The following is a 12,641-nucleotide window of genomic DNA, read 5'->3' as shown; positions in this document are numbered from 1 at the left end:
GCAGGGCGATTTCCCTCCGGTTCCTCCAGGGTGCAACCCCCTATTGCCTTGAGCTGCAAAGACCTTTGAGGCCTGTCTCCTTCCCTGCAGAGACCCAGCACCCTCATTCCTGCTGGGAGAGTTATGGGAGCAGAGGGAGGCGGAGCAGAGCTGGATTAACTGCCTTTGTCCTTGTTGTTTGCATATACATCACAGCCTGGAAATGTCACCTCGAGCACAGCCTCTCTGCTCCATTACGTCCCCATTTCTTACCTAACTGCAAGCGGTGAGGCTCCTGTGCTGGAAATGAGGCACCTGCCAGTTCAGCAGAGCTGGGACAGAAACCCTCCATGGTACCACGCCGGTCCTCGCCCTCCTTATTTGTTATAAGCGGAAAGGAGGGCAGCGAGATGACATTGCAGCCCAAGTTTAGCGTTGGCAGAGGGAAGGTGTGTATGGGATTGTGCTTGGTTACACCCGGGTTTTCAGGACTTTCAGCCTGAGCTCTGAAGTGGCTTTGCCTGGAGGACGTTGTGCACAAAAGACAAGCAAAGGCCACCCTCTTTCTAGGTTCAGCTGGATTTCAGAGTAGGGAGATTGGGTTGGTTTAAACCTGGCTTTGCATTATAGACTCTAGGGTGTGTGTGCATGGTGCTGTATGAGGGATTGTCTCCTCGCCATGCATGGCTTGTAGGGATCAGCATCCCCCTGATTTCCCCATCCCCTGTTCACTGTCCTCCCCTGTTCTACCCCTGGCCTTGGGCACTCTTTCTTTGGCTTCTGCATCCCATCAGCATGCAGGAGGCTGTGAGTACCCTTAGGCTGAAGATGAGCCTGTCCCATTCCCTTTGGTGTCTGCTGTCTTTTAGCTTCTGCTTTGAGAAAGCTGTTCCTGCCCTCATCCCCATGTGGGGGTCTTGCCTCCCGCTGTCCCTCGATGCCTCGCTCCATAAATCCAGGGTGTTAAAATAAGTGCGTCATCTGCAAAAGTGTGGAAGTAAATGTGTTCCCGCTGGAGCCTGCGACATCCTTCACAGCCTCTGCCCCGCAAATCAGATTAGCGCACACAGTGAGGAGAATCCCTCTCAGGTGCTCTGATTTAAGCTGCGTCCAACAGATCCGCCTTTCCCTGACCTGCCCAACACCCGACCTGTCTCTGGCCGTGGCGATCGGGTCTTGAGGAAGCTCTTGCTGATAGTAGGAGCTGGATGCGGTGGGAGGCTGCTGGGACCAGAGCAGCCTTGCAGCGCGCAGCGGAGCCAATCGCTGCTGCCAGGGGTGGAGCTGGAGCGGCCGCGGAGCATCGCCCGGCGCCTGCCCGGCGCAGTTGGCCCGGGCTGCGGGGAGAGCAGCGCCGCGCTCGCAGCTCCGGCGGGCGCCTGCCCGGCAGCATCGCTGGAGCCTCCCGCTGTCCTCGGCGCATCAGCCCGGTCAGCGGCACAAAGGTACCGGCCCGTCCCCGCCAGCCCGCGCGATGCTTGAGTCTGTTGATGAGACTTGGAGGAAAGTTTAGCGGGGAATCGGAGCTGGTTCATAGCGGTGCTTGTGGGAGGGCGGTGGGAGGCGAGCCGTGCCGCTCGCTGGGATCACGGTGGGAAGTGATCCGTGCCGCTCGCTGGGATCCGCTGCCACGCACAGCGAGGCTGACGGAGCGGGTTTGGTAATGAAGAGATGTGGGGAGGCAGCAGTGACCGGGGTCCAACCGGTGCCCGCTGCGGGGAGCCGGTGCCTGTCCCGCCTGTGCCACCCCGGGCGGGAGGCCGGAGGTGACCGGTGAGCGCTGGGCGAGTGGTCCAGCCCCGTGCTGGGCATCACGGCATCTTCCCGTGCTGAACGCTGCATCCACCAACCGGGCCGGCCCCTTGGTGCAGGCAGCACCCCCTGTGCTGGGCAGTCAGTGGAAACTCGAGTGCTTCTACTGAATGGATGCTGCACTGGTGTCCGCACAGTCCAGAGTGGGAGCAGGGGCTCGTGGGGCTGCGGGATGTGAGTGTGGATGTCTGCGGATGCAGGAAAACAAGCCTGTTCTTTCTGTTGTTTGGGAAGTTTGGAGAACTTCCCATGTCAGTGCTCCTCAGGGAGCAGAAGCAGGTTTCCAGGGTGGCAGCTGAGCGCTGGGGCTGCTGTCCCTGTGGACAGCCCTGACCCAGCTCACTGCAGCACCCATGGGTGCTTCCAGCCTGCATGCCTGCTCATCACTGGCCAAGGGGTTGGTCTGTGCATCCCCATGGGGCTGCTACCACACGTGTTGAGCTGGAGTTGTCCATAGGTCTGAGACCCCAAGCAGAAGCTGTCCCTTATGCAGCATGAGCGAGGTGACTGCTGGTTTGGGCTGCATGGAAGATCTCTACTCACTGACCCTTGAGCCATCTGAATTGCTGGGGGTCTGTATCCATTGGACCTGGGCAGTGCCCCCTCAGTTACTTGTGTTAAACATGCCCTGACTGCTGCTCTTTGGGCAGTCACGGGCTCCTTTTGCCCTCCTCTGATGCTGACCTTGGTGAGCAGCACTGGGTGAAGAACAAGCTTTGCAAAGCGTGGAGAAAACACTTAAAAATCCTCAGTTTGCATTTTCAACATGAGCTTGTGCTGCTGGCTCTCACGTGAGCACGTGCAACCCATCTACACCACGCAAACAACTGGCTCTGGAAGGCAAGAGGTGAGCTTGGGAGGGGGGACAGCTTGGAACAGGGGATGCTGGGCAGAGGGGCTTCAGCTTTTGGGGTCTTGGTATCCCACAGGAGAGGGACAGTGACCTGGAGCATCTCCTGCCCCTTCTCCGTGCACTGTGCTGCGGGGTGGGGAATGGCAGGGACTCGATAAACAATCTTGTAAGAGGTATTTTGCTCAAGGTTCTAGACAGTGACTCATCTCCTGGAGGTGGGGGGGCAGCACAGGAGCATTCTACACCAAAAATGGGTCTTTCCCCTGATTTTATCAGGAGCGGGAAGGTAAGAATCCTCTATTACCCTCAGAGCAGTGTAGACCTGTCGATTACAAACCTCCTAATCCCAGTGCTCTGGTACCTCCTGCATCCCTGTCCCTGGGGAGCATCCTGCTACATCCTGGGGTGGGACTATTCTAAAATTCGGGTTGATTTCCACCCTTCCCAACTGATCTTATCTCATTGTTCTTAATCACTTCTGAGTCACTCCAAATAATGAATCCTTGCCTGTACATAGTGGTTTGCATGGCATTTCGGAGTGTACCTGCCCAACTCGGGTTGCTTGGCTCTGAGCTGCATTGTCTTAACTTTCCTCCCGCATCCAGCCTTACTCCCTTGGGTTTTGCTGCCCTGCTCTGCCCTCTCCTGTGCTGGAAAGCTCAGAGGAGCTAAAGTGCTGCTATAGGGCACATAATATACCCCTGCCAGGCCTCCCTCACTGCTCACAGCATCGCTGGCTTCTTGGGAAGGTGTTGTCAGTGTATGGAGATGTTTTGCTGATATTTCCCTGGATCCAGTTTATTTGCTGCTTCCAGTTTGCAGCAGAGTCGGTGCCACCGGGTGATCCTTGCTGAGTTAGTACCTTGCTCCCAGCTTTCTCTCTCTGGGGGTTTTACGGCTCGGTGCATGACACTGCACCACCTAATCCCCCCTCTTCATGCCTGGAGATTTACCTGGGAATGCTGATGGCTGGTCTGGTCCAGCTATGCATTTATCATCCCTCCCTGCAGAGGTTTTGCTGATGGAGGGAGGAAAAATCCCTAGTTTAAGACCACCAACAAACAGCCCTCATCCTCCCTGTCAAATGTAGGCAGGAATGGTGGAGAGTTTTGGGAATTATTCCTTTGCAAGAAGGAACTTCTGACCAAAAATCACTCTCTTTTCAGACTCCTGAGTCTCTAATCTAACCCTTTTCCATTATAAGGTGTTCTCCAGCTGGGGGGCCTCATGGAAACCCCTTGGAAATGGCAAGAATGGGGCTCCTAGGGCTGGTCCTGGTTGATCCTGGGCACGGTCAGACCTGAGTGTCTCATTTATCTGGGTTAAGCTCCCAAGGAAGGAGGTGTGACTCGAGATCCAGAACTGGTTTGGGAGACTCGGAACTGGGCCAATTTCTAGGCCAAAACAGGGCCGTTGGTGTTCCCAAGGGTGGATTTGGGTACAGAAACAGATGAAGGTCAAGGCTTCCACCTCCCTCCATTGCATATTTATCTCCCTGACAGATTCTGGGCAGGTAGCAGCACATCTGGAAGCTTTATTATTCCTTACAATGTGTGAAAAACACCCCTTGCCGAACAGTGCTGGAGTTGGGAGTGCAGACACTGCGGAAAACAAGGAGAAAGGTTTTCCTCCATCCACACCAAACCACCTTCTGCTCTGCACAAAGTCTTTGCTGCGGCTGCGTGTCCTGAAGGCAGGTTTAACAGAGCCAGGCTTTGCTGCGCTGGCTTTGCATTTGTGACCTTCAGCAGCTCGTGCATGAGACTGGAGAGGCACTGGCGTTCTGGGACAGTGCCTTTTTGCCCCTTCATTCAGTTCTCCTGCAGTTTCTTGGGTGCTTTGTTGGCACACTTGGTGTCCCAGCCCTCCAGGGAACGATGTGCCTAATGCTCCTTTCCAGGCTTGATGGGGTGGTCTGGCCACACACAGGTCATGGGGCTCATAAATCTATATATCTATATATTTATATATCTATATACCTATAGGCAGAAATGTGGGTGAATTTAAGGAGTCGAGAGGCATTAAATACATATTTTTCTGGGCTGTGGCTTTTGTGGGAGCTGTGTATAGGAAAACAAAGTGTTTCCCAGGGTCACCCATGCTCCACTGTCTGCTGGTGCTTGCTCAGCGCGGATCTTGCACAAGAGCATCTGGGTCTTTGTGTTTCTGGTCACCTTGCAGCAGACACAGGCAGCGATTTCTCTTCTCTCTTTGCACCTTGTTCTGCTGACAGCCGCTGTTCTGCTCGGCTCAGAGGTGTGAACACTTCTACCTGCCACCACCTTCTGCTCCTGCAGAGCAGGAGATGGCGTTTTGCAGGGGGCTGGGGAGGGGAGATGTGCCTTTTGCTGCTGCCTTTATTAACAAGGAAGAAATAAAGTTGCGGAGAGATCAGATTTGGAGAAAGACCCAGAGTTCCAAAATGCTCCCAGAGGATAGATCCCTAATTGCTCTCTAATTGCGTTAGAGTTTAATTTGTTGTTGTTTTTACTGTAATGTTCCCATTTTTCTCGACAGTTTGCCTTGTTCCATTAACTAGAAATGGCTGGAGATGAATATTCTCAATATTAAAACTTGCCCGTTGTGTGATGCTTGACAGCTTTTGGGTCTTTAATGTGCTGACAGGGGCTGCTGATGCAGCACTCGCCCCATGAAGGTGTTTTCCCCATTGGGCAAGCTTCAATCCTGAGAGGTTTTGCAGGACTTTATGGATCTGGTGGCACCAAGGCAAAGTTCCACTGGCATAAGAGGGAGATCGGATCGGTTCCTAGGCCACATCACCCCTTGGCATCTGTGGGATGAGAGGGAAATGGGAATGCAGGTGGTGGTTGCTGTCTCCCTTAAAGGAGGCAAGAAGAAGCTGAGCTTGCCCCAGAGCAGCTCGCAGGCAGCAGCACTTCAAAAGGCTCGTTTAATCCATTTCTCCAGAGCACGGAGGAGGGGAGCAGGTCTGGAAATGCAACTGGGAAGCTTCAAAAAGGGCTTTCGGGAGCTTGATTTGGAAAGCGATAGGGCAGAAGAACATCGCTCCTCTTAATATAGCTCTGCTTTGGAATTTATTGTGTCTTGTTAAAGGGGAAATGAGGTAGAAGATGTAGTTAAGCTTGGACCCGCTTCTTGCCAATACATGATTGTGAGTGAAACAAATCCTCAAGGGGGGAGAGTATAAATAAACCTTTCCAGGCTATCAGCCTCTGCGCTTGGGGCTCTGGAGGTGTCGCCTGCCTCTCCTTTGGTCTCCTTGCTTATATGTCACATACATATTGCTCATGGGTGATCATACAGAGTGATCAAGGCCCCAGCTGCCCGTGAGCTGGGTGTGATGGAGCTGGCTCTTGAAAAGCAGTATCAACACTGGGAGCTGCAGGAGCTGCACCGTGAACTTAAAACCGCTCCTAAATTTGATCTAGCCGCTTAAAAACAGTGGGTGGACTTGGTGGCAAAGTGAGACGTTGGTATTTAAAGCTGCCTTAAAGGATAGAGCCACAGACAAGGCACCCAGCAGCTAGCTGCAAATATGAGGCACGCACTGGCTTCAAAATTAGATTAGGAAAATGGGGAAAGCTGATGCTGGAGCTGCAGCACCCAAAGTGCCTTGTCAGAAACGCCGGGAACAGGATGGAACCGAACACCCGCTGCTTTTGAAGGCATAAATGAATCAGTTCAACCCCCTGTTGTATGGGATGCTGTGCAAGCTGCTCTGGTATTTGGTGTATAACAAGCACATCTGAGCTGAGGGTGTTGGTAAGAGAGGCAGAACCTTGCATGGCCTCTGTGTATGGTGGGGTGGATGCAGTGGGGCCAGCCCCAGTGCTGGGCTTTGCTCTGGTCACCTTGTGAGATGTCTGTCTGTGCACACATGCCCTGGTGCATTGGGTGCTTGTTCCCATGGTCAGATCCAAGCTGAACCCCCAGAGCATTTCACTTGCTCTCACTCATAACTGGGTGTGCATCCCGGGTTGGCGTGTTCCATGCCTCCCACCCCTCTGAGCTTCACAGAGCTTTGGCTTCAGTGGCAGCATGTGTCAGAGAGAGCCAGAGTTCAGCTTGACTTAAAATGAAAGCTAATGAATCGATGTGGTGGCTTGCATCCTGCAGTGTCACCGGTGAAAGCATCAGGATAATGACTCCTCGGGAAACACCGAGCGATTATGCAAGTCTATGACAATATTATTTCCTGCCACCAGAGATGCTTCATGATACTCCTAATTGTAGCAATAATTAATCTGCCTAATTTCCAAGCACGTGGCTGTAGTTCACGGGAGCCTGGCTGGGACAGGAGCCACACAGAGTGTGGGGGCCTGCTTTGTTCTCTCTTTAATTGCCAGTTGTTTTTACTGCGGTTCCAGTCTCTGTGCTACCATGAGGAGGTGCTGGGCTTTGTCCCCTTTGTGCTCCTGGTGCAGGCTGGGGGTTCAATGGGGATCCCATGTGTGGGGATGGGGTGTGAAAGCAGAGGGATGTGAGGAGCTGATCCGTAGTGCTCTGCTCCTATGCTGGGCAAGGAATGACATTGCAGAGCAGGATGGAACCGAGTCCTCGGTGCCATCTACAGTTGTCTTCACTAATTCGTGTTTATGAAACTCTTCAGGAGGTTCATGGCCTCTTTCTGCAATGCAGCTGGTTCCTATCTAAGGCTTTTCCAGACTACCAAGCTCTGTCATGGTTTCAGAGCGAGCTCTGTCACTGGTCACAGGGCTGTTCCGTATCACCTCTGCCTGATGCAGAACGTGGTGAACCCCATCGTGTTCAGCCTCCTTGGGAATAAGTCATGTTTTAATGAGTGCTTCCTTCTCATCTGGCTCTGATTGCACCAGGTGATGCTTTACTCTGGGAATTTGGTGTTTCCCAATGGATGTTTTCCTGTTTCTCAGCAATTCTCTACTGCCAGGTCTTGCCCTCTGTGCTTCTGGTAGGTGGAATAGCTGAGACATCTCTTCAGTCTTCTGCTTTTTGGAGAAGGCTGAAACTTTTCAGAAGTTTGGGATCTATGTGCACATGAGACAACGGTATTTTCCTGCTCCTACCAAAGCACAGGGAGTTTCTGGCTTTGCAGAACATACAAAAAGCATTTTTCAGCCCTGTTTCCCCTCTAGCCAGAGAGGATGGCTGATGGCCATGACTGAAGGATAACTTACAAACCCCACTTTGAAAACTCATGTTGTATCAAACACATTAGCTTGTTTTAATGCCTTTTTGTTGCTTCTCGGTACCACTGGGGATGCCTAATAAATACTGTAGGAACAGGAGTCCCCAGACTATGGAGAGCTGGAAACGTTTCCAAACCCTGGAGCTGGTCTCCGAAGGGAGACACATGGAGTTGCGGCACCACAGTGGCATTGCTGAACCATTGCTCATTGCTCCTACATTGGTAAGGGCCAGAACAGGGTTTTGTTTTGTTGTTGCTTTTCCAGAGGGAAACTGAGGGATGAGTTATCTGAGTGTCTTGTTGAAATGCTCCCAAAGACAAGGCAGGCCTGACGTAAAGCTTAGAATTCCAGCATGCTTCTGCTCCATGGGGATGAGCGAGGAGATGTTCCTGCTTCTGAGAAGAGAACAAATGCAAACAAAAGAAGGGTTGTGGCTTTTCTTTTTTACATCAAGGATGGGCGAAGAAAAGGGCTGTAGGAAGGACGTCAATGTTTTATGTTTTTCTTAAGATAAAGCTCCTTGTTGGTTGCTGTTGCACACACAAAGCTAATTGACAGATTACACGATAATATGAAGAAGTTTAATGAAATCTGCTGATACCCTTTAGAGGATGTGGAATTTGGATGTGCAATTAAATTAGGCAGGGGGTTTAGCTGCTCCATGCTAACCAGGGGACTTAGATAGAAAGCATTTGCATTCCTGGTGTCTTGTTTCTAAATCATTTCATTGATTACAAAAGCTCTGCTACAGCAGGGGAGCTGTAGCTGAAGGGAGCAGAGTCCATCAATCATCACAAACACGGATGGTTCCTGGCCAGCATTGCTTGGCTGCCTCGGGAAGAGCTGGGCTCCTATAAATCCTCACTGGGTGGGACTCGATGAGGCAGCTCTGGCTGGCAGGTACTGAATGTGTCATGGACAGACGACCTGTCCCAGAGAGAGGAGATGAGCTCAATCCATGGGTGTGAACTTGGGTGATGGTGAGGATAACCAGGAGCATCTCTGCTTCTGCTGTTGCTGACTTCGTTAACCTTTGCTGGGCAGGAAGCTTTTAGTGCTGTTGGGAATTAAGCAGTGACTTTAAACTGATTCAGGATTGGTGCTGTTAAGGCTGAAGCTGGTTTTGATATGAGGTGCTTTAGCTTAGCTTCAGCTAGGCCAGCACGCAGGCTTTTATGAAGGAATCCAATGTTAAAATAATCCCCCACGGGCGATGGACAGATTTGTTCTCTGAAGGCTTCTTTTAAGCTCGTTGCCACCTTACATGGCTTTGCCTCTTGGGTTTGTGAGCTGAAGCTGATGGGGAGTGACAAGCCCTGATTATGCAAAGTACCAGAGGCTACGAGCTGCAGGCACGGGATTCGGCTTGACTCGCTTCCCACTGTTTCCTACGTTATTAGGGAGCCACAGGAAAAAGTAGGTCCTGCTTATCCAAAAATAAACGTGGCGTCCTGATTGTGATTGCAGAGAGAGGCTGTGCGGGAGCCGCTCACCGGCTCCTGCCTGGCGCAGCCCTGGCACCGACCCCGGGGCAGGGACCGGTGAGTGGGGTACCCGCAGCCTGACAGCGCAGACCGCGCTCCGGGGATGCTCCGACACTATTTATGCATCTTCTTGTGAGAAACCACCGTTTCCATAGCAACCGCGAGCATCACATGGTGACCGCGGCTCCGCACATGCAGCCCGGCGGGCGCCTCGCTGCGCTCCCGACGCCGTGCGGGGTCCCGGGGGGGTGCCGGGTTCTTCGGGGTGCAGCTCATGGCTGGGGCACATCCATGGTGGGAAGAAGGGTGGAGAGGGGAGCGGTGGGAGGATTTCGAAGGGGAGGTGAGCATTGAAGGGAGAGGGTGCCAGGGCTTCATGCTAGGCTGTGTCCTCCCCAGGGTGGGCTTTGGGCAGGGCTCAGTCGGGGAGAATCTGTTTCTGCAGGGAGACGCCAGCAGCAGAGACGTCCCAGGCCAGGGCATCTCGTTCCACCTCTCTGCATCCCAGTTTGAGCGAGTCCTTCCCCTCTGCCATACAGCTACATCACCTCCTCCGTCTCAGAGCGCAGCCTCTGCCAACGCCTGAACAGGTCAGTTTGAACCCCTTATTCAGGAGGTTTCTGGGCTGTCCAGTTGCAATGGAGCGAGCATCAGAGGCCCGTCCTTGAAGTACGCAGGATGCAGAATTGACGCCCCGAGGCACAAGATGTGATTGCTCTTCGTTCAGTTCCTGCAAACTTTATTAAAGCAGTCACAATACATCAATCTCCCTTTCAAAAATACATTGTTATTCAAGTCAGCACGTTTGCAATTAAATCCTCATGTGGTGTGAATAATTAGAACGTTTCACGTGTGTAACTGGATATACACATTTATAGGGAAGGGATGGTGCTGCTCTCAAAATTGCAGTGTAGCTCCCTTTAAACTTGGCAGCATCCTTCCTTCATCACCCCCTGAGGCAATTCGTGGCACGGAGAGCTTGCTCTCTGCTGCAGGAACAACTCTTTCCTTTGCTCTCTAAATCTCTGCGCCTGTAATTTCCTCAGCTTGCCCTTTGTTCCCTCCTCAGACAGGCAGTAGGTCAAAAAGGCACTGGCTGGATTTTACTGCCACACATAAGCTCTGTCTCTGTCATTTGCTCCAGTGCTGCATTAGGGGATGCAGAGCATCCTGAGCACCCAGAGCCTTGGCCTTGTTGCTTTTCTGCCTGGGGGCATCATCCACCCCTCCTGACTTCCCTCTGCCCGAGGCGCTGTTTTTCCTGACATGTTCCTCAGTTTGGGGTGGTTTTTTCTTGCTTGGTTCTACTATTTATAAGCTGGTGACACTGGTGAGGAGGTGGAACATCTGCAGCTTCCCACCCCACTCATGAATCCCAGGGGAATTCAGTCCCAGAGGGAATCATCTTTCCCTCCACAGTGTGGGAGCTGTGAGGCTCCTCTCAAAAGCATCATCTCCATCCACTGAGAGGACACTGTTCTGAGTGCCCCTATCTCAGCGCTAGCAAATATCAAGAACTAGGTCCTAGCAAAGGATGTGGCTGCTCGTGCTGGGGGAGCTGGGTGAAGTTGGGCATTTGGGGTGCTCAGGCTGAGACTCGTCTGCACTAAGGCTCTATCTCCTCCGTGTTGCTCTCCACAGCCTCTCCTCTGTGTTTTGCCACATGCAGCAGCCACGTGCGGGATCTCTCCTGCTCCCCAGCTCATGCCACACGCGATGTTGTTCTGATTTTCAAGGCTCCAATAAAGCGTGTCAAAATGCATCAAAGGCTGAATGCAGAAGTGAAGCAAATTGACTCTAGAGGGGATTTCAAGGATGGAAGGGGTAGGGAAGGGGCAGATAAACCCCAAACCAAACAAGAATTGCATGGCAGAGGTGGCAGGTGTGCAGCACAGCTGGAGGGACATAGAGCATCCTTGGTTTGGCAGGAGAAGAGGAAAATAGCATGCACATCCTCCCAAGATGTGCTTATAGTAAGCTCTTCATGGGCAGGGTCATCACCTCCCGGAGGCTGCCCCATCCCTGCCCTTTTCCCTATGCTGTGCACTGGGGCTGTTGTGGGCTCCAATGCCTGGAGCACATCTGCTGCTGCTGCCATTGCCTTGAGAGAGAACTGCACTCGTGGAACAGGCTCAACCATCCGTCACAATGCTGATAGTGCTGGGAAATAAGGCACTTCAAAAGGCAGTACTTTGCATTTCTTCAGATGCCTGGTTGTAAGTGCAGTGACAGAGCTGCCGAAAGCACATTAATTATTAGCAAAGACTTTTCTTCTTTTTATTGCAAGACAAATTAAATACCAGAAGAAACCAGGAAGTGTTACACGAGATGTTAATCCATGGGAGAGCGATAGCAGCACAAGCAACAAATAATTCATAACATGAAAATCAGGCGATTTAATTTTTGCCTTGCTGTTTGCATTTGACATTCCTGCACATGCTCGGTCGCCCCTTCTTTAGTGCTCCAACACGGAGGTTTTGGAAACTGTTATTTCTGGGAAAGGTGATTAAGGCTCTTGAGAGTAAATTGGATATGGGATCACAGTTTTATTCTTTACTCTTGACTGGAAGGAACTGAGTTGCAGAATTTGGTGCTTTATCGGATGGTGCTCCTTGTCGTGGGTTGTACAATACGAAAGTGAATATGTGTGCATGACAACAAGTAGGTGATTGAACAAGCACCTTGGGTGAGCCAGACCAAAGGCTGATGCACCCCAAGATCTCTAAGTCCTGTGGGTCTACAGGGCCCTGGTTGGGTGAGGCAGAGGTTGGGGTGCAGGTCTGCGGCCGCAGCAGCCAAGTCTGCCTGTAACTTCCATCCATGTACCTGAGTCATGCGGGGTAAAAGCTTAGACACCCGTTCCCTGTGATCTCAGGTTTAGATCCCTCATTTGCTGTCTCCATTTGATACATCCCCTTCTGAGCTGCTGCTTTGAGTGCTGTGGGATCTGTGGGTGCTTGTGAGTGGAAGAGGTGCAACCCGTCTGACAACAGCCTGCACGGGAGAGGGATGGTCCCTACCCTGAAACGATGTGAAATCAGCTGCAGCTTCTCAGGGTTTTTGTAGATTTCTGCTTATTGTTGAAACACAGAAATAATTGTCAGTGAACAATGCCCAGGGTTAGTCTGTGAAGTGATAGAAAAGACAAAACTTGGAATTAGAAAACCTCTGTCTCGTTCGTGTTTGTTGTGGACTCCGGAACTTTTTGCTCCCAGCTGTGAATTTCATGTTATTAAAAGGCCTTCTTTTCCTATTCACTGAGCTCGTTGCTCAAAAGAAGGGGTGATGGAGTTGATAATAAGGGGTATATAACAGTAAAACCAGAAGCAGCTTGTGGAAGAAAGATTGCCAGAAAAGAGATTA

General features: G+C 51.8%; 1 protein-coding gene across 1 annotated transcript in view; it reads left to right on the top strand.

Moving 5' to 3' along the window:
* Window positions 1–1,299: 1,299 nt before the first annotated feature.
* ZMAT4 (zinc finger matrin-type 4) overlaps window positions 1,300–12,641 on the top strand; it is a 54,518-nt gene continuing 43,176 nt past the window's right edge. Inside the window, exon 1 of the mRNA XM_030509977.1 lies at window positions 1,300–1,424. The gene's annotated coding sequence lies outside the window, so the exon portion shown is untranslated. The remainder of the gene's footprint in view (window positions 1,425–12,641) is intronic.

Source organism: Strigops habroptila, chromosome 21 (assembly GCF_004027225.2).
Source record: "Strigops habroptila isolate Jane chromosome 21, bStrHab1.2.pri, whole genome shotgun sequence".
Classification (NCBI taxonomy): Eukaryota; Metazoa; Chordata; class Aves; order Psittaciformes; family Psittacidae; genus Strigops; species Strigops habroptila.
The sequence above is the reverse complement of the archived record's forward strand: the minus strand, read 5'-3'. Positions and strand labels throughout refer to the sequence as shown.